The 19,936-nt window shown below is 44.6% G+C and overlaps 1 protein-coding gene across 4 annotated transcripts in view; it reads right to left on the bottom strand.

Annotated features, from left to right (window-relative positions):
- The window catches only part of LOC121578125 (centrosomal protein of 170 kDa-like), a 63,293-nt gene extending 43,727 nt beyond the window's left edge, over positions 1-19,566 (bottom strand). For 2 of the 4 annotated variants that reach the window (XM_045214045.1, XM_045214047.1), the window contains exon 1: positions 19,252-19,564. The gene's annotated coding sequence lies outside the window, so the exon portion shown is untranslated. Of the gene's footprint in view, positions 1-19,251 lie in introns of all 4 variants that reach the window. The other 2 variants (XM_045214046.1, XM_041892244.2) reach the window with 2 other exon arrangements.
- Between the last annotated feature and the right edge of the window lie 370 nt (positions 19,567-19,936).

The raw sequence follows: 19,936 nt of genomic DNA, 5'->3' as shown, positions 1-19,936 counted from the left end.
CAATTAGCACAGCAAGAGCAAAATAAACAATTTAAAATCCTTTATTCATGCATTCCTCTTATAAACAAAGGCATTGAAACAAGAGCCAAGTAACCGTGACAATGTGACAGCCCCTCTTCACACTTAGTGATGAGACACTGTTCTCCTGCTCTGCCAAATATTGTATAGTGCTAAAACTGATAGATCTCGCTCCCTCCCAATCCCTCCCAATCCCTCATAGACCCCCCTATCCACCCCTGACCATCAAATAAGCATGCAGTGAATGCACAACTTAATGGTGTATCACTGTGACAGCATGCAGTATCATATTTTATATCTGAGTTATGAGTGCATCTCCCACGTCAGAGTGTTTGCAGAACATGAGCCCAGATTATATGTCTGCCTACAGATTAGCCTGTAAAATATTCCTCAAACGATTTACTGCTTCGGTATTTGTTGGAGTGTTCATGAAAGAGTGCCATTAATATTTGATCATGTTTCAGAGACAAACCCCTTGACACACGGCTTGTTTTCCCACATCTCCAGAATGGACGAAACAGTATTGTAGGTTTTATCTGGGATGTGGTCATGGGTTTTCAATTACTGTACCGATCAATTACTGTCCCGATCAATTACTGTACAGATCAATTACTGTCCCGATCAATTACTGTACCGATCAATTACTGTCCCGATCAATTACTGTACAGATCAATTACTGTCCCGATCAATTACTGTACCGATCAATTACTGTCCCGATCAATTACTGTACAGATCAATTACTGTCACGATCAATTACTGTACCGATCAATTACTGTCCCGATCAATTACTGTACAGATCAATTACTGTACCGATCAATTACTGTACCGATCAATTACTATCCCGATCAAAGAAGAAGCTTTGGCACACTGTAGAAAGTGTTTATTGGGTGCCCATCCTGCACCAAAGGGTTTTATTGTAATATTACCTGACCTTCAACATTTTGTTCTGTATTCAAAGTAATTCACATTGCTTTGGATGGAGTAGAAAATATGTGTGCATGTGCTTGCCAGTTAGTCTCCCATTTCATACAATTTTAATGAATTTCTGTAATTTCCCAAAAAATATACTGCATAAGAGCCCATATAAAAGGCATATCCTAGTAAGAGTGTTTCAATGTCGAGTTATTTGGTCAAAGGAAGATTAAAATCACCAATTGGGATTAAGAATGACGGAATAACCTTTTCTGTAGCCTACATAGACTGTAGCAGGATAGCATGACTGTGTAGTGTTTCTCCCCACTGGAGCCCAGGAATCAAAGGCCTAACCACAGGGAGTCATTAGTCCAGGAGAAGCCAGCGCAGAATCCAGGGTTATAGAGAATATAACATGGCACAGCACAGCCAGGAGGCTCAGTCCAGCCAGGAGGTACAACCAGGAGGTATCACCAGGAGGCTCAGTACAACCAGGAGGCTCAGTATAGCCATGAGGTACAACCAGGAGGCTCAGTACAGCCATGAGGCTCAGTACAACCAGGAGGCTCAGTACAACCAGGAGGCTCAGTACAACCAGGAGGTACAAACAGGAGGCTCAGTACAACCAGGAGGCTCAGTACAACCAGGAGGCTCAATACAACCACCATAAAGAAAAGCCTCTTAATCCCACATGAAAGAGTCTTCACAGCTGGGGAATATACAGGTGTAGGATCTTAATTTGACCAGTATTGTCATAGCAAAATAATCCTGCAGCAACAGGATTTGAATGTTTAGTCCATAATGTTGTTTGATCAGTGGTAAGGCTATTAGCTGGCCAAAAGTAGGCTACATGAAAAGTGCAATACTGTTAATATAACCATGTGTTAATGTGGGTTTTCAGTGAATTTAGGTAAATCACAAAGCTCATCTGCATTTCCTGTGGTGCAGGAAAATTCTCAGCGAGTGATCAAATTAAGGTCCAACATCTGTACTGGGTTAGAGCTGTCTGCCTGTCTGTCTGTCTGTATCTCTCCTGCAGCACACATGCAGCTCTGACAGGACTCAATCCCTGCTAAACGCCTAACCTACAACCCACAACCCACTGCATGCATGCCAATGTTGATTTGCCATTGGCTTAAAGTGGTTGGATCTGGGGGGAGAATGTTTCAAAGGCTGAGACATGAGGCAGGCCTGCAAGCCAGGTGGATCTCTGGCAGAGTAGTCCTCTACACTGCAAGACTTCTAACACTGATTCTGTACAATATGTTGGTCTTGTTTGTAATGTCCTGTGAGGACTGTGGATTGCTAGACAATTTCATGCCATTTCAAAACAGCTGAGTTGTTGCAAAATCCTCATCTCTGCCCCCTTATCATCCTGTAACATCCTTGTTGTGGTTTAAAGGCCCAGTGCAGTCAAAAATGTGATTTCCTTGTGTTTCATGTATATTTCTACACTATGAGTTTGGAATAATACTGTGAAATTGTGAAAATTATGATAATGCCCTTTTAGTGTAAGAGCTGATTGAAAAGACCGGCTGAAATGTCAGCCTGTTTTGGTGGGAGGGGTGGCGGTGGAAACGCAAATATTGATATAATAACCATCATATCTAAGTAAACTTGGAGTCACGCGATGATATGTTGTGTGGTCCTCCCACGACTCAGGAAACCATGCAGTTGATTAGGCTACAGATTAAATAAATGATGATGAACTTCACAGGGTGGTGAAAGTGTATGGTGATGAGCTTGATGCTCCTTTCCAATAAATATTGAGGGTCTTATACTGGTGACATGGTGATCGATGTTTTGACTACCAATTGACAAATAAAAATAATCTGGCTCTTTTGTCCATAATAATATCATCATGTAGGCTATAGCCGCACTGTATCTGGCGATCTGTTCGCTAGAGCGCACGTGCCAAGACCAAAGTGGGCACATCATATTTTATTGGTCGCATACACATATTTAGCAGATGTTATTGCGAGTGTAGCGAAATGCTTGTGTTCCTAGATCCAACAATGCAGTAATATCTAACAATACACAACAATACATGCAAATCTAAAAGTAAAATAATGGAATTAAGAAATATAGAAATATTAGGACAAGCAATGTCGGAGTCCGGAGTAGAAATATATATATATGTGATGGGATGTATAGACATTATGGACAGTATGTGGATAGAATATATAGTATATCTGTAGAATACGTGGATAGAATAGTATATGTACAGCAATAGTTAAATAGGATGGACTTGACTAGAATAAAGTATATACATATGAAATGGGTAAAACAGTATGCAAACATTATTAGTGACCAGTGTTACATTATTAAAGTGACCAGTGTTCCATGACTATGTACATAGGGCAGCAGCCTCTAGGATGCAGGGATGAGTAACTGGGTGTTCGCCGGCTAGTGACAGTGACTAAGTTCAGGGCAGGGTACTGGGTGAGGCCGGCTAGTGATGGCTATTTAACAGTCTGATGGCCTTGAGATAGAAGCTGTTTTTGAGTCTCTCAGTCCTAGCTTTGATGCACCTGTACTGACCTCGCCTTCTGGATGATAGCGGGGTGAACAGGGCGTGGCTCGGGTGGCTGAGGTCCTTGAGGAACTTTTTGGCCTTCCATTGACACCGGGTGCTGTAGATGTCCTGAAGGGCAGGCAGTGTGCTCCCAGTGATACAATGGGCTGACCGCACCACCCTCTGGAGAGCCCTGCGGTTGTGGACAGTGCAGTTGCCGTACCAGGCGGTGATACAGCCTGACAGGATGCACTCAATGGTGCATCTGTAAAGGGTCTTTGTGGGGGTCTTAGGGGCCAAGCCAAATGTCTTCAGCCATTTTAGATTGTCAGTGATTTGTACGCCGAAGAACTTGATACTTTTTACCTCCACTGCGGCCCCATCGATGTGGATAGGGGGGTGCTCCCTCTGCTGTCACCTGAAGTCCACGATGAGCTCCTTCGTTTTGTTGACGTTGAGGGAGAGGTTATTTTCCTGGCACCACTCCGCCAGGGCCCTCACCTACTCCCTTTACGCTGTCTCGTCGTTGTTGGTAATAAGGCCTACCACTGTTGTGTCGTCTGCAAACTTGATGATTGCGTTGGAGGCGTGCTTGGCCACGCAGTCATGGGTGAACAGGGAGTACAGGAGGGGGCTGAGCACGCACCCTTGTGGGGCCCCTGTGTTGAGGATCAGCGTAGTGGAGGTATTGTTTCCTACCTTCACCACCTGGGGGCGGCCCGTCAGGAAGTCCAGGACCCAGTTGCGTAGGGCAGGGTTCAGACCCAGGGCCCCAAGCTTAATGATGAGCTTGGAGGGTACTATGGTGTTGAAGGCTGAGCTGTAGTCAATGAACAGCATTCTTACATAGGTATTCCTCTTGTCCAGATGGGATAGGGCAGTGTGCAGTGCAATGGCGATTGCATCATCTGTGGATCTATTGGGGTGGTATGCAGATTGCAGTGGGTCTAGGGTGTTGGGTAAGGTGGAGGTGATATGATCCTTAACTAGCTTTTCAAAGCACTTCATGATGGCAGAAGTGAGTGCTACGGGACCATAGTCATTTATTTCAGTTACCATCACTTTCTTGGGTACAAGAATAATGGTGGACATCTTAAGGCAAGTGGGGACAGCAGACTGGGATAGGGAGAGATTGAATATGTCTGTAAACACTCCAGCCAGCTGGTCTGTGCATGGCTAGGGATGCCGTCTACGCGCGGCTAGGGATGACGTCTGGGCCGACAGCCTTGCGAGGGTTAACACACTTGAACGTCTTACTCACGTCGGCCACAGAGAGCGAGAGCTCACAGTCCTCGGGAGCGGCCCGTGTCGGCGGCACTGTGTTATCCTCAAAGCGGGCGAAGAAAGTGTTTAGCTTGTCCGGGAGCAAGACATCGGTGTCCGCGACGTGGCTGGTTTTCCCTTTATAATCCGTGATTGTCTGGAGTCCCTGCCATGTCTCAGCCATTGAATTGCGACTCCACTTTGTCTCTATACTGACTGTTTTGCCTGTTTGATTGCCTTACGGAGGGCATAACTGCACTGTTTGTATTTGATCATATTCCCATTCACCTTGCCGTGGTTAAATGCGATAGTTCACGCTTTCAGTTTTGCGCGAATGCTGCCATCTATCCACGGTTTTTGGTTTGGATAGGTTTTAATCGTCAAAGTGGGAACAACATCCCCTATACACTTCCTGATGAACTCAGTCAGAAGATTCTCTAGGGAGATAATGCAGTCTGCATTTTATTGTGAAGTATTCTAGGTCGGGTGAACAAAAGGACTTGAGTTCCTGTACGTTACCACAATCACACCATGAGTAGTTAATCATGAAACATACACCTCCGCCTTTCTTCTTACCGGAGAGTTCTTTATTCCTATCCGCACGATGTATTGAAAACCCAGCTGACTGAATGGACGGGGATAGTATATCCGGAGAGAGCCATGACTCTGTGAAACAGAGTATGTTACAGTCCCTGATGTCTCTCTGGAAGGAGATCCTCACCCTGAGCTCGTCAACTTTATTGTCCAGGGACTGAACATTAGCGAGTAATATACTTGGAAGCGGTGGATGGTGTGTACGCCTCCAGAGTCGGACTAAAAGTCCACTCCAAATACCTCTTCTCCGCCGATGGTGTCTTGGAGCTGCCTCTGGGATAAGTTCAATCGCCTTGGAAGGTACGAACAAAGGATCCAATTCAGGAAAGTCGTATTCCTGGTCGAAATGCTGGTGAGTTACCGCCTTTCTGATATCCAAAAGTTATTTCCGGCTGTATGTAATAATGCAAAGGACGTTCTGGGCTAATAACCTGAGGAATAACATTAAAAATAATATTGTCAAGTTGCTTAGGAGCCTGAAACCAGGCGGCCATGTCTATCCGTGCCATCTGCAATGACTCATTTATATCACGCAAAGGTTTTTGTGACAAAATCATCACTAGAGTTGAAAACACATTTCACTTGTATTTTTTTTCAGTACATGGGAATTTCAGCGCAAAAGTTATTTTTATGTGCACTGCGTCATCACGCACAGCCTTTTATCTGCAAGAACTCAAATTGATGGAAACACATGGGAAAATGTGCATATTGTTTTTATGAAAATCTATCGCCAATTGTATGGAAACCTAGCTAGTAAGGTACTTAATTGTTACCCAGAAATGATTTGATAATAAGATACAAACTGCTGCATTGGACCTTTAAGGAATAACTTCATGGTTTTGGCTGGTAGAAAGCCCATCTCCCCCCTCTTTTCCACTAAGCCAGGTACTCTCATAAGATTTCACAATGTGTATGATTAGCTGTTACATATTTCTTCCTCTGGCAGATAAACACACCCTTTTAAACAATTCAGAGTCAGACATTAACTAGAGGTAAGAGACAGAACTAGTCTGTTTGGTAACATCGCTAACAGACCAGACACTAACTAGAGGTAAGAGACAGAACTAGTCTGTTTGGTAACATCGCTAATAGACCAGACACTAACTAGAGGTAAGAGACAGAACTAGTCTGTTTGGTAACATCGCTAACAGACCAGACACTAACTAGAGGTAAGAGACAGAACTAGTCTGTTTGGTAACATCGCTAACAGACCAGACACTAACTAGAGGTAAGAGACAGAACTAGTCTGTTTGGTAACATCGCTAACAGACCAGACACTAACTAGAGGTAAGAGACAGAACTAGTCTGTTGGTAACATCGCTAACAGACCAGACACTAACTAGAGGTAAGAGACAGAACTAGTCTGTTTGGTAACATCGCTAACAGACCAGACACTAACTAGAGGTAAGAGACAGAACTAGTCTGTTTGGTAACATCGCTAATAGACCAGACACTAACTAGAGGTAAGAGACAGAACTAGTCTGTTTGGTAACATCGCTAATAGACCAGACACTAACTAGAGGTAAGAGACAGAACTAGTATGTTGGTAACATCGCTAACAGACCAGACACTAACTAGAGGTAAGAGACAGAACTAGTCTGTTTGGTAACATCGCTAACCGATCAGACACTAACTAAAGTCTATTAATCTAAAGTGGAAGTTGGGAGAGTTATATTTGAGTGTTTCAGTGAAACGTGAGGGAGGCCCCGCTCTCTCGCTTTCCCAGATGCTTAGTTAATTTCATTACGATCTCCTTTGCATTATTGTAGCCTTTTCTGTAGCCTGTCAACTATGTGTCTGTCTATCCCTGTTCCCTCCTCTCCGCACAGGCTATACAAACGCTTAGAGTGGCACCCCAATGGTGGAACAAGCTCCCTCATGACGCCAGGACAGCGGAGTCACTGACCACCTTCCGGAGACACTTGAAACCCTACCTCTTTAAGGAATACCTGGGATAGTATAAAAGTAATCCTTCTACCCACCCCCACAAAAATAAATAAATAAATTTTAAAAAACAAAATAAAAAAACAATATATATATATATAAAACAAATGAAAATTAAAAATATACTCTAAAAATTTAAAAAAAATAAAACTTTGAAAACTATACAAAAAATTAATTGTAAAGTGGTTGTCCCATTGGCTATCATAAGGTGAATGCACCAATTTGTAAGTCGCTCTGGATAAGAGCATCTGCTAAATGACGTAAATGTAAATGTAGTATGGTGCTCTCATTCCAGCCATTCAAAATCCTTCCCTCCTCTTTAAGCCAATCAGATGTCAGGCTCCCTCTGAGAGGAAGTGACATTGGAAGGGAGCGTTCTCTTCCGGGTGTCTCTAATGTGTTTCCCTCCTGTGACCATGGATCCTCCACGTAGCGCCATGGCCACATGATGCAATAGTCCCTCAGCCACCTTACCCCATCATAGGCCAGGGCTACTGACTCAGCCCACCTATCACAGCCAGCTGCACACACACACACAATAATGCATAGGCAATCTGTGCACTCCCACATACAGTGGGGAAAAAAAGTATTTAGTCAGCCACCAATTGTGCAAGTTCTCCCACTTAAAAAGATGAGAGAGGCCTGTAATTTTCATCATAGGTACACGTCAACTATGACAGACAAAATGAGGAAAAAAAACCCAGAAAATCACATTGTAGGATTTTTTATGAATTTATTTGCAAATTATGGTGGAAAATAAGTATTTGGTCACCTACAAACAAGCAAGATTTCTGGCTCTCACAGACCTGTAACTTCTTCTTTAAGAGGCTCCTCTGTCCTCCACTCGTTACCTGTATTAATGGCACCTGTTTGGACTTGTTATCAGTATAAAATACACCTGTCCACAACCTCAAACAGTCACACTCCAAACTCCACTATGGCCAAGACCAAAGACCTGTCAAAGGACACCAAAAACAAAATTGTAGACCTGCACCAGGCTGGGAAGACTGAATCTGCAATAGGTGAGCAGCTTGGTTTGAAGAAATCAACTGTGGGGGCAATTATTAGGAAATGGAAGACATACAAGACCACTGATAATCTCCCTCGATCTGGGGCTCCACGCAAGATCTCACCCCGTGGGGTCAAAATGATCACAAGAACGGTGAGCAAAAATCCCAGATCCACACGGGGGGACCTAGTGAATGACCTGCAGAGAGCTGGGACCAAAGTAACAAAGCCTACCATCAGTAACACACTACGCCGCCAGGGACTCAAATCCTGCAGTGCCAGACGTGTCCCTCTGCTTAAGCCAGTACATGTCCAGGCCCGTCTGAAGTTTTGCTAGAGTGCATTTGGATGATCCAGAAAAGGATTGGGAGAATGTCATATGGTCAGATGAAACCAAAATAGAACTTTTTGGTAAAAACTCAACTCGTCGTGTTTGGAGGACAAAGAATGCTGAGTTGCATCCAAAAAACACCATACCTACTGTGAAGCATGGGGGTGGAAACATCATGCTTTGCGGCTGTTTTTCTGCAAAGGGACCAGGACGACTGATCCGTGTAAAGGAAAGAATGAATGGGGCCATGTATCGTGAGATTTTGAGTGAAAACCTCCTTCTATCAGCAAGGGCATTGAATATGAAACGTGGCTGGGTCTTTCAGCATGACAATGATCCCAAACACACCGCCCGGGCAACGAAGGAGTGGCTTCGTAAGAAGCATTTTAAGGTCCTGGAGTGGCCTAGCCAGTCTCCAGATCTCAACCCCATAGAAAATCTTTGGAGGGAGTTGAAAGTCTGTGTTGCCCAGCGACAGCCCCAAAACATCACTGCTCTAGAGGAGATCTGCATGGAGGAATGGGCCAAAATACCAGCAACAGTGTGTGAGAACCTTGTGAAGACTTACAGAAAACGTTTGACCTGTGTCATTGCCAACAAAGGGTATATAACAAAGTATTGAGAAACGTTTGTTATTGACCAAATACTTATTTTCCACCATAATTTGCAAATAAATTCATTAAAAATCCTACAATGTGATTTTCTGGAGAAAAAAAAATCTCATTTTGTCTGTCATAGTTGACGTGTACCTATGATGAAAATTACAGGCCTCTCTCATCTTTTTAAGTGGGAGAACTTGCACAATTGGTGGCTGACTAAATACTTTTTTTCCCCCACTGTATATCCAAGATGCTGAGGCAGGTGTTTCAGTAAAGGCTGCCATGTAAAATGTGGCCTATTGTCAACTAAAATGAACTAGATTGTAAAACGTCATAAAGTAAATGACTTGTCTGATCTTCTTCTTTGATTCAGCAGGCCCAGAGCCAATGAGAGCCCTTTACTTTGATAAATGGCTGCATCGACAGTCAGAAAGCATAGGGAGGCAAGCCCAGGCCTTAAACAACAAAAAGGACTGCATCAACCAGGATAAAACAAGGTAGTATTCTGGTCCCAGATGACTGCAATATTATTTACAGACATGCCAGACCAGGCCAGACCAGACCAGCAGACAGAGAGGTATATATCTGACTCTTCACAAAAGGAGAGATCAAACACAAGGATCCTTTCTTTAAACGACGTACAGCTAGGCTGCACAGCACTCCCATCTAACTCTTTTATGTTTTTGGTATGGAAGTGATTACTCATCACTAGCAGGCTACATTTTATATAACCACAAAATCGATTGATCTTGTGTATCCATTCATTGAGGGTGTCATGGCCTCAGACACCATCCCTTGCTAATATTAGACCTGATAACAATACAAACAGATATCGCAGACACTGGCTTTGCACACTCTTGGCATTCACTCAACCAGTGCCGTGTCTTTGTGAGACGCAGAGTAGGTGAACGGATGATCATGTGTGGGTCCCACCGTGAAGCATGGAGGAGGAGGTGTGATGGTGTGGGGGTGCTTTGCTGGTGACACTGTCTGTGATTTATTTAGAATTCAAGGCACACTTAATCAGCATGGCTACCACAGCATTCTGCAGCGATCATTTGTTTTTCAACAGGACAATAACCCAACAGACCTACAGGCTGTGTAAGGGCTATTTGACCAAGAAGGCGAGTGATGGAGTGCTGCATCAGATGACCTGGCCTCCACAATCACCTGACCTCAACCCAATTGAGATGGTTTGGGATGAATTGGACCGCAGAGTGAAGTAAAAGCAGCCAACAAGTGCTCAGCATATGTGGGAACTCCTTCAAGACTGTTGGAAAAGCATTCCAGGTGAAGCTGGTTGAGAGAATGCCAAGAGTGTGCAAAGCTGTCATCAAGGCAAAGGGTGGCTACTTTCAAGAATCTCAAATATAAAATATATTTTGATTTGTTTAACACTTTTTTGGTTACTACATGATTCCATATGTGTTATTTCATAGTTTTGATGTCTTCACTATTATTGTACAATGTAGAAAATAGTAAAAAATAAAGAAAAACCCTTGAATGAGTACGTTTGTCCAAACTTTTGACTGGTACTGTCACGCCCTGACTCTGGGGACTCTTATTTGTTGAGTCAGGGTGTGATTTTCTATGTTGTATTTTCTATGTTTGGATCTAGTATGTCTAGATCTATGTTGGCCGGTGTGGTTCCCAATCAGAGGCAGCTGTCGCTCGTTGTCTCTGATTGGGGACCATACTTAGGCAGACTATTGGCACTAGTGGGTTGTGGGATCTTGTTCCGTATGAGGTATGTTGTTGGTGTCTACCTTGGACTTCACGTTTCGTTTCGTTTATTGTTTTGTCGAGTGTTTATTAAGTTTAAATAAACATGTATGCATATCACGCTGCGCCTTGGTCTGACCCGTCCATGAACGAACATGACAGAAGATCCCACCAAACGAGGACCAAGCAGCGTGCCCAGGCGGAGCAAATAGCCATGTCACAGGTGGGCAAATTGTGGTCATGGGAAGAGATATTCGCGGGGAAAGGACCATGGGCTAAGGTAGATAGATGCCCACGCAGGAGAGGAGCAACGGCAACACGGAGGAGGCCGGTCGAGGAGGAAGCCCGAGAAGCAGCCCCAAGAAAATGTTGGGGGGGCACACGGGGTGGTTGGCGGAGCCTAGGGTTAGAGCAGAACCAACTCCCCGTACTCACGCGAGGAAGCGTATGACTGGGCAGGCTCCGTGTTATGCGGAGCTACGTACTGTGTCGCCAGTGCGCCGGCACAGAGCTGTACGTCCTGTGCTTGCACCACGCACGTGCCGTGCGAAGATGGGCATCCAGCCAGGACGGGGTGTGCCGGCTCAACGCTCTTGGTCTCCAGTACGCCTCCTCGGTCCCGCATATCCTGCGCCAGTTCTACGAACTGTACCGCCAGTGCGCGTGCACAGCCCAGTGCGGCCTGTGCCAGCGCCCCACACGTGTAGTGCGAAAGTGGGCAGCCAGCCAGGACGGGTTGTGCCAGCTCTCCGCTCCAGACCTCCAGTTCGCCTTCACAGTCCGGTCCGGCCCGTTCCTGCTCCTCGCACCAAGCTAGTGGTGCGCGTCGCCAGCCCGGTCCGGCCTGTTCCTGCTCCTCGCACCAAACCAGTGGTGCGTGTTCCCAGCCCGGCCCGGCCTGTTCCTGCTCCTCGCACCAAGCCAGTGGTGCATGTTCCTAGTCCGGTTCGGCCCATGCTTGCTCCTCGCACCAGACCAGTGGTGAGTGTGTCCAGTCCGGCACGGCCCGTGCCCGTTCCACCGGTGCCTGGTCCGGCACCAGTCAGCAGCTCCAGTCCGGAGCCAGAGTAGTCCGCTCCACCGGTGCCTGATCCAGCTCCGGTCAGCTGCTCCACTCCGGAGCCAGAGCAGTCCACTCCAACGGGGTCCAGTCCAGCTCCGGTCAGCGGCTCCACTCCGGAGCCAGAGCAGTCCGCTCCAACGGTGCCTGATCCAGCTCCGGTCAGCGGCTCCACTCCGGAGCTAGAGCAGTCCGCTCCAACGGGGTCAAGTCCAGATCCGGTCAGCGGCTCCACTCCGGAGCCAGAGCAGTCCACTCCACCGGTGCCCAGTCCAGCTCCGGTCAGCGGCTCCAGTCCGGAGCCTGAGGAGTCCGCTCCACCGGTGCCCGGTCCAGCTCCGGTCAGCGGCTCCAGTCCAGACCCAGACGTCAGCCCCTCTCCAGGTTCGGGGTCTCCCACACCAGGGTCCAGACAGGGCTTGGAGTATAGTGGGAGGAAGGAGAGGGGAAGCAGCACGCCGAGGTCCAGACCAGACCAGGGGCGCAACAGGGAGGCGGAGAATAGGTGGTTGTCACGCCCGGAGCCGGATCCGCCCTGTTAAGTAAAGGTTGTGCGGTCGGAGTCCGCACCTTTGGGGGTACTGTCACGCCCTGACTCTGGGGACTCTTATTTGTTGAGTCAGGGTGTGATTTTCTATGTTGTATTTACTATGTTTGGATCTAGTATGTCTAGATCTATGTTGGCCGGTGTGGTTCCCAATCAGAGGCAGCTGTCGCTCGTTGTCTCTGATTGGGGACCATACTTAGGCAGACTATTGGCACTAGTGGGTTGTGGGATCTTGTTCCGTATGAGGTATGTTGTTGGTGTCTACCTTGGACTTCACGTTTCGTTTCGTTTATTGTTTTGTCGAGCGTTTATTAAGTTTAAATAAACATGTATGCATATCACGCCGTGCCTTGGTCTGACCCGTCCATGAACGAACGTGACAGGTACTGTATATAAATTAAATCAAATAGCCTAGTACACACGCTAAAACTTTTCAAATGTTCAAATCAAAAGCTTATTGCACAGAAAAACGTGGACAGTCGTGTGCATCGCATATTCAGAACCGCTGGACAGCAACATAATAAACTAAAGCACTGATAACTGGGAACAAGATCAGAATGACTGCTAAGCCTTGATCCATAAATGTAATAATTAAATAGGTGTCATGTCTACTCCCGCTCCCCCGCTCCAGCGCTCGACGTCGCCGGTTTACTAACCACCGGTCCTGGTAACCCATCTTTACGCACACCTGGCAACCCTCATTACGCACACCTCCGTCTCATCATCAGTCACACCTGGACTTCATTACTCCCTTGATTGCACACCCTTTATATAGTACTCTTCTGTTAGTAGTCGTCATTCACTTTGACGTTTGTACCAGAATGGCCTACTTTTCCTGTGCTCATACATGAAAAGCATATTGATGTGTCACTCACTTACCAAACCACAATGTTTTACTATGCCTACTGCTCACATAGAATAGTATTTTAATCAGCATATCCTTATATGATCTCAGTTAGACTATGGATCCGTAATAACATGGTTATATTCATAAATTCAATGATTATTATTTGGTGACAGAACAAAATAACTATCATAGCACTTAGATGGTTGTCTAGGTGAGATAAACTACCAGTCAAAAGTTTGGACACACCTACTCATTCAAGGGTTTCTCTTTATTTTTACTATTTTTTTACATTGTAGAATAAAAGTGAAGACATCAAAACTATGAAATAACACATATGGAATCATATAGTAACCAAAAAAGTGTTAAACAAATCTAAATATATTTTATATTTGAGATTCTTCAAATAGCCACCCTTTGCCTCGATGACAGCTTTGCACACTCTTGGCATTCTCTCAACCAGCTTCAAGTTAGTCACCTGGAATACATTTCAATTAACAGGTGTGCCTTGCTAAAAGTTAATTTGTGACAGCACGTAGACAGCACGTAGACAGCACATAGACAGCACCCAGACATCACATAGACAACACGTAGTCAGCACATAGACAGCACCCAGACAGCACCCAGCACAACATGTAGACAGCACATAGACAGCACCCAGACAGCACATAGACAGCATATAGACAGCACATAGTCAACATGTAGAGAGCACATAGACAGCACCCAGACAGCACATAGACAGCATATAGACAGCACCCAGACATCACATAGACAACACATAGACAGCACATAGAAAGCACCCAGACAGCACCCAGACAGCACACAGACAGCACATAGACAGCACCCAGACAGCACATAGACAGCACCCAGACAGCACATAGACAGCACATAGACAACACGTAGACAGCACCCAGACAGCACAAAGACATCACATAGACAGCACCCAGACAGCACGTAGACAGCACCCAGACAGCACATAGCCAGCACCCAGACATCACATAGACAACATGTAGACATCACATAGACAGCACCCAGACAGCACATAGACAGCACCCAGACAGCATATAGACAGCACCCAGACAGCACATAGACAACATGTAGACAGCACCCAGACAGCTTCAGATTCCAAACTCTCCACCATGGCCAAGACCAAAGAGCTCTCCAAGGATGTCAGGGACAAGATTGTAGCCCTAAACAAGGCTGTAATGGGCTACAAGACCATCGCCAAGCAGCTTGGTGAGAAGGTGACAACAGTTAGTGTGATTATTTGCACGTGGAAGAAACACAAAAGTACTGTCAATCTCCCTCAGCCTGGGGCTCCATGCAAGATCTCACCTTGTGGAGTTGCAATGATCATGAGAACAGTGAGGAATCAGCCCAGAACTACACGTGAGGATCTTGTCAATGATCTCAAGGCAGCTGGGACCATAGTCACCAAGAAAACAATTGGTAACACACTACGCCGTGAAGGACTGAAATCCTGCAGCGCCCGCAAGGTCCCCCTGCTCAAGAAAGCACATATACAGGGCCGACTGAAGTTTGCCAATGAACATCTGAATGATTCAGAGGAGAACTGGGTGAAAGTGTTGTGGTCAGATGAGACCGAAATCGAGCTCTTTGGCATCAGCTCAACTCCCTGTGTTTGGAGGAGGAGGAATGCTGCCTATGACCCCAAGAACACCATCCCCACCGTCAAACATGGAGGTGGAAATATTATGCTTTGGGGGTGTTTTTCTGCTAAGGGGACACAACAACTTCACCGCATCAAAGAGACGATGGACGGGGCCATGTACCGTCAAATCTTGGGTGAGAACCTCCTTCCCTCAGCCAGGGTATTGAAAATGGGTCGTGGATGGGTATTCCAGCATGACAATGACCCAAAACACACGGCCAAGGCAACAAAGGAGTGGCTCAAGAAGGAGCACATTAAGGTCCTGGAGTGGCCTAGCCAGTCTCCAGACCTTAATCGCATAGAAAATCTGTGGAGGGAGCTGAAGGTTCGAGTTGCCAAACGTCAGCCTCGAAACCTTAATGACTTGGAGAAGATCTGCAAAGAGGAGTGGAACAAAATCCCTCCTGAGATGTGTGCAAACCTGGTGGCCAACTACAAGAAACCTCTGACCTCTGTGATTGCCAACAAGGGTTTTGCCACCAAGTACTAAATCATGTTATGCAGAGGTCACATACTTATTTCCCTCATTAAAATGCAAATCAATTTATAACATTTTTGACATGCGGTTTTCTGATTTTTGTTGTTGTTATTCTGTCTCTCACTGTTCAAATAAACCTACCATTAAAATTATAGACTGATCATGTCTTTGTCAGTGGGCAAACGTACAAAATTAGCAGGGGATCAAATACTTTTTTCCCTCACTGTAGACAGCACCCAGACAGCACATAGTCAGCACCCAGACAGCAGGTAGACAGCACATACACAACACGTAGACAGCACCCAGACAGCACCCAGACAGCACGTAGACAGCACCCAGACAGCATGTAGACAGCACCCAGACAGCACGTAGACAGCACCCAGACAGCACATAGACAGCACCCAGACAGCACATAGACAGCACCCAGACAGCACATAGACAGCACCCAGACAGCACATAGACAAGACATCTATCACTTTAGCAGCTGGTGAGAAAAACCAAACCCTGCAATAATCCTGCATCCTAAACTCAGCCTGATTTTGATCAGTATGTAAAGCCTTATTTAATGCACATGCTCATTGAACTTAATGATCCATATGACCTACATATGGAAATAAATGCTGGAAGTACTGTTTTACTCAGATAGGCTTCACTGTATAGACTTAATTGATGCCTGTAATACTATTGATACTAACATGTCTTACAGTACATGTTTAGGTGCAGCACGGCTTACTTGTTTACATTACAAATAGCAATGAAAACTTATATTCAACTGAGTCCCAATTGGGCATCCATTCACATCCATTCAAATCCATTCACATCAAACAATAGATCCCCATTGTCCTTTTACAATGTCATTGATAGATGTTCATAGAAATCCCTAATTCAACCGTTTAACATAACATACTGCCTCAAGTAGTGGTAGCCTTCTGAAAAGCAGCACGGAAAAATGACCAGCTATGAGCTATTAGCTATATATTATATAATAATCATTATTATTACTATTATTAATCATCTTATTATTATTATAAGCTATATTGATATAGGTCACTGGTGATGTAGCACACATGCATCATTGTCATGCTGGATTTAATCATAAAATTTTCTAGGGATATGAGGAACATGCACTAATGGTGCCAGACATAAGCATCAATGTGGACATCAAGGATTTATTTTATCAATAGTTAACATGGGACACTGAATTCATTGGTCACAGTCATGCACCATCTAGGTCATGCACCATCTAGGATCTGGTCCATACAGGGCGGTAGCAGTGAAAGGAGGCGAAATTTCTCCAGACACAAAAGTACATGTATGTTGGTTCAGTAAACACACTGACCACAGCCAGTGAGGCTGAAACATTAACTCTACCTTACTAGTGACATTAGCACTTCACTAGCCATGCCAAGTTAACTATGACACCACCTATAATGTTGTCCAGAGATAACCTTCCTATTTTCACAGAACAATAAAAATAGCCATGTCGCTCACACAGAAACAGAGACTGGCACATGGAAAGATATCATCCATACTTTTTTTTTTTTATTTCACCTTTATTTAACCAGGTAAGCCAGTTGAGAACAGGTTCTCATTTACAACTGCGACCTGGCCAAGATAAAGCAAAGCAGTGCAATAAAAACAACACAGAGTTACATACTGGCAAAGACAATAGGCCAATGTCACACCCCAAAACGGATGTGAAGTAGATTGCATATTATTTGAGACACTTATTCTACATGTGGAAAAAGTGGACGCTGTTGTTGTTCTATAACATAGCTGATGAAATAGATGAAAAGTAGCCTACCTATGGTATAACTCAAATGATCCCTCTCCTTGAAAACAAGAGGCCATTATTCTTTCAGGCAATTAGCCCATAAACCTCTATTAAATACAGACCTGGTAGAAGCTTCAGTTCTATTCTTAGTGTGTATAACAACACTAATATAACAACACTGAAAAGGGAACTGGCCTCATGGCAGTGTCTATGGTAGAGTGAAGCAGGCAGGGTTTCATGAACAACATACAAAATGCCGTAGTAAAGTGAACTCATTTCCCAAGCTTCCTCTTGGCTATTAAGATACAATGGCAGGGCCGGACAACAAAGTCCTCAAACAGAAAAAAATTAAGTTATTATTTTTTTTAAACACCCTCCATAAACATTGTTGTTACCAGGAGGTCATTGAGACTAGACTCCAAAAAGAGCTTCATGAGTGGCATGATAACCTTGATAATAATGTACAGTATACTGTATAATTGATGCAGAACTATATTTAAAGTATTCTAACTACAGCATGGTCAAATGTGTCAGTACTTAGGCATAGGCTACTTCTGTGTGCTGCCTGTCCTGTCATCCAATGAGTCTGACACATCTGCCTACAACAAGCGGTTACAGTTGGAGGAGTGCTGGCTATGATTATCAGTGACACAGGTCCAACACTTGAATTCCTGCAGGAAGAGACAACCATCCAAAAGCAGATGATCACTGTCCCGCTCTCAAAGAATACCAGTCTGTTTCACACAGACAAATGGCTGTTTAATGCAGGAGCTGTACCAGAAGTGCTGTATAGCTTTAATAAATCGGTTTAAGGTTCTAGCTATTATTGCCAATCAATTTGTCTGACTATTGTGTTTATAAAAGGTTTATATAGTATTATTTCACAGACCACCGCCTGCCTGATTCACATTAGTTTATCACTTTTCATGAGCATATGGACAAAGCAAAATCTCGAGCTTTTCTGATAAAAAAAGAGAGAGCTCTAACCAAAACACCCCTCTAATTAATTCATGGGAGTTTGACATTAGGTGACATCTTGAAAGAGGTTCGAGATTGTCTCATGGAGAGGACTATTCAGATGCATTGGCAGCACTTTTTAAGTTGAAGTCTTGTGTGGTGAAAAAAAATATACATTACACAAAGAGAGCGGATGCGAAGTAAACCAGGTCACTGAGGCAAGCTGTCTGGCTTGAAAATAAAGCCCCCACACTACAGAAAACACATCTCGGGAAAGAAACAACTAACCGAAAATAAATGGCTATTCCCAGAAAAACCCTCTGACATTACAAATAGACGAACCAATCTGATGAAAGCCCCGGGCCGTAACCTCCACTGATTAACTGGGAACTACAGGACATTCCGATTCCCGACCGGTCCAGCACTGCCTAGCCTGAGCATAGCCTGGTTGGCTAAAGCTAAAGGCAAGCGTTAGACTATCAAATTGTATCAACTAAAGGAAATGTAGCAAATAATTAAACTTTACAGTAGCTACAGTTCAGCGTTATCTTTATTACTTCTAGGGATATTTGCAACAATGCAGCAAGCCCACAAAAGCTGGAGAAGTGGTCATGCATGCAGCATGACAATACACTGCCACTAGCCTAGCCAGTCTCACTACCTTTTCTCTCTCTACATATCGTTAGCCAATAAAACATCAGCCTTTATAGGCTAATCATTCTGCACAGGTCCATTGTGAATGTTGAGTTGTATAATTTAGGCCTTACTTTCAACTGTTCTTTCATAATGCACAAATATGCCCTGGAATTAAAACGTTGTAGCCTATTTTATCATGGTTCCAGTTACATTGTCAGAAAGTAGGCCTAAAAACAGAAAAGGTAGAGTGGGAATTCCAAGATCTGCATTTATTTATTCATTTGTACAGTTGGTTTACTTGGAAGCAATACAACATTCTCTCCAAGACAATCATACAGCTGTGGAAAACGTTTTATTATCATGCATTTCTCACTTACCCTTTCTTTACTGCTCTATTTGGCTGGCTTTTATGGTGGAGGCTTGCAATATCCAATGGAACTGTACATTGATCTCGGTGCCCAGACCTAGTAGCCTATGTGCGTTGGTCTTCTCTCAGTTGCTCAGCTATAACGCTTTTCCTTACAAATAGCAGTTTCCAACATCCTCCACGAGTCGCCAGCGTCTGCAGCTCCAGCTCGACCCGGTGGGCGTGTTTTTCCAGATTGATTGGAAAATACAATAAATGCAACTATGAAAAACCAAAGATGTTCCAAAATATTGTGACATTCTGCTAATAAATTCGATACATATGTATTAGTGTACATTGTTTTGGCCGAATAAAAGCTATTTTATGTGATATGTGAAGGCTGATCTCGCGATCATACCAATCTGATAGGCTTACCAACGCGATATTGTGGTTGTAGTTTATTTTTATTTTAAACCGTTCAACAAAAGTTGGGCATCACATAAAACTACAAGTTCCAAGAACCATTGCTTGGTTTACGGAAATATTTGATTTGACCCCCACAGAGAGCCAACCGCAGCATCCAGCAGCTCAGCAGTGCACTGGCAGAGCCCAGCTCCGATGCAGAAGGCATGCAACCAGGCAGGGCTGGAGACACAGACAGCACGGCTGGAGAGGACTCAGGAACCACAACCCCACTCACTGCCTGTGATCAATGT

This window comes from Coregonus clupeaformis, unplaced genomic scaffold (genome assembly GCF_020615455.1).
Source record: "Coregonus clupeaformis isolate EN_2021a unplaced genomic scaffold, ASM2061545v1 scaf0192, whole genome shotgun sequence".
In the NCBI taxonomy this organism is placed as follows: domain Eukaryota; kingdom Metazoa; phylum Chordata; class Actinopteri; order Salmoniformes; family Salmonidae; genus Coregonus; species Coregonus clupeaformis.
This window is presented reverse-complemented; position numbering and strand designations above follow the sequence as displayed.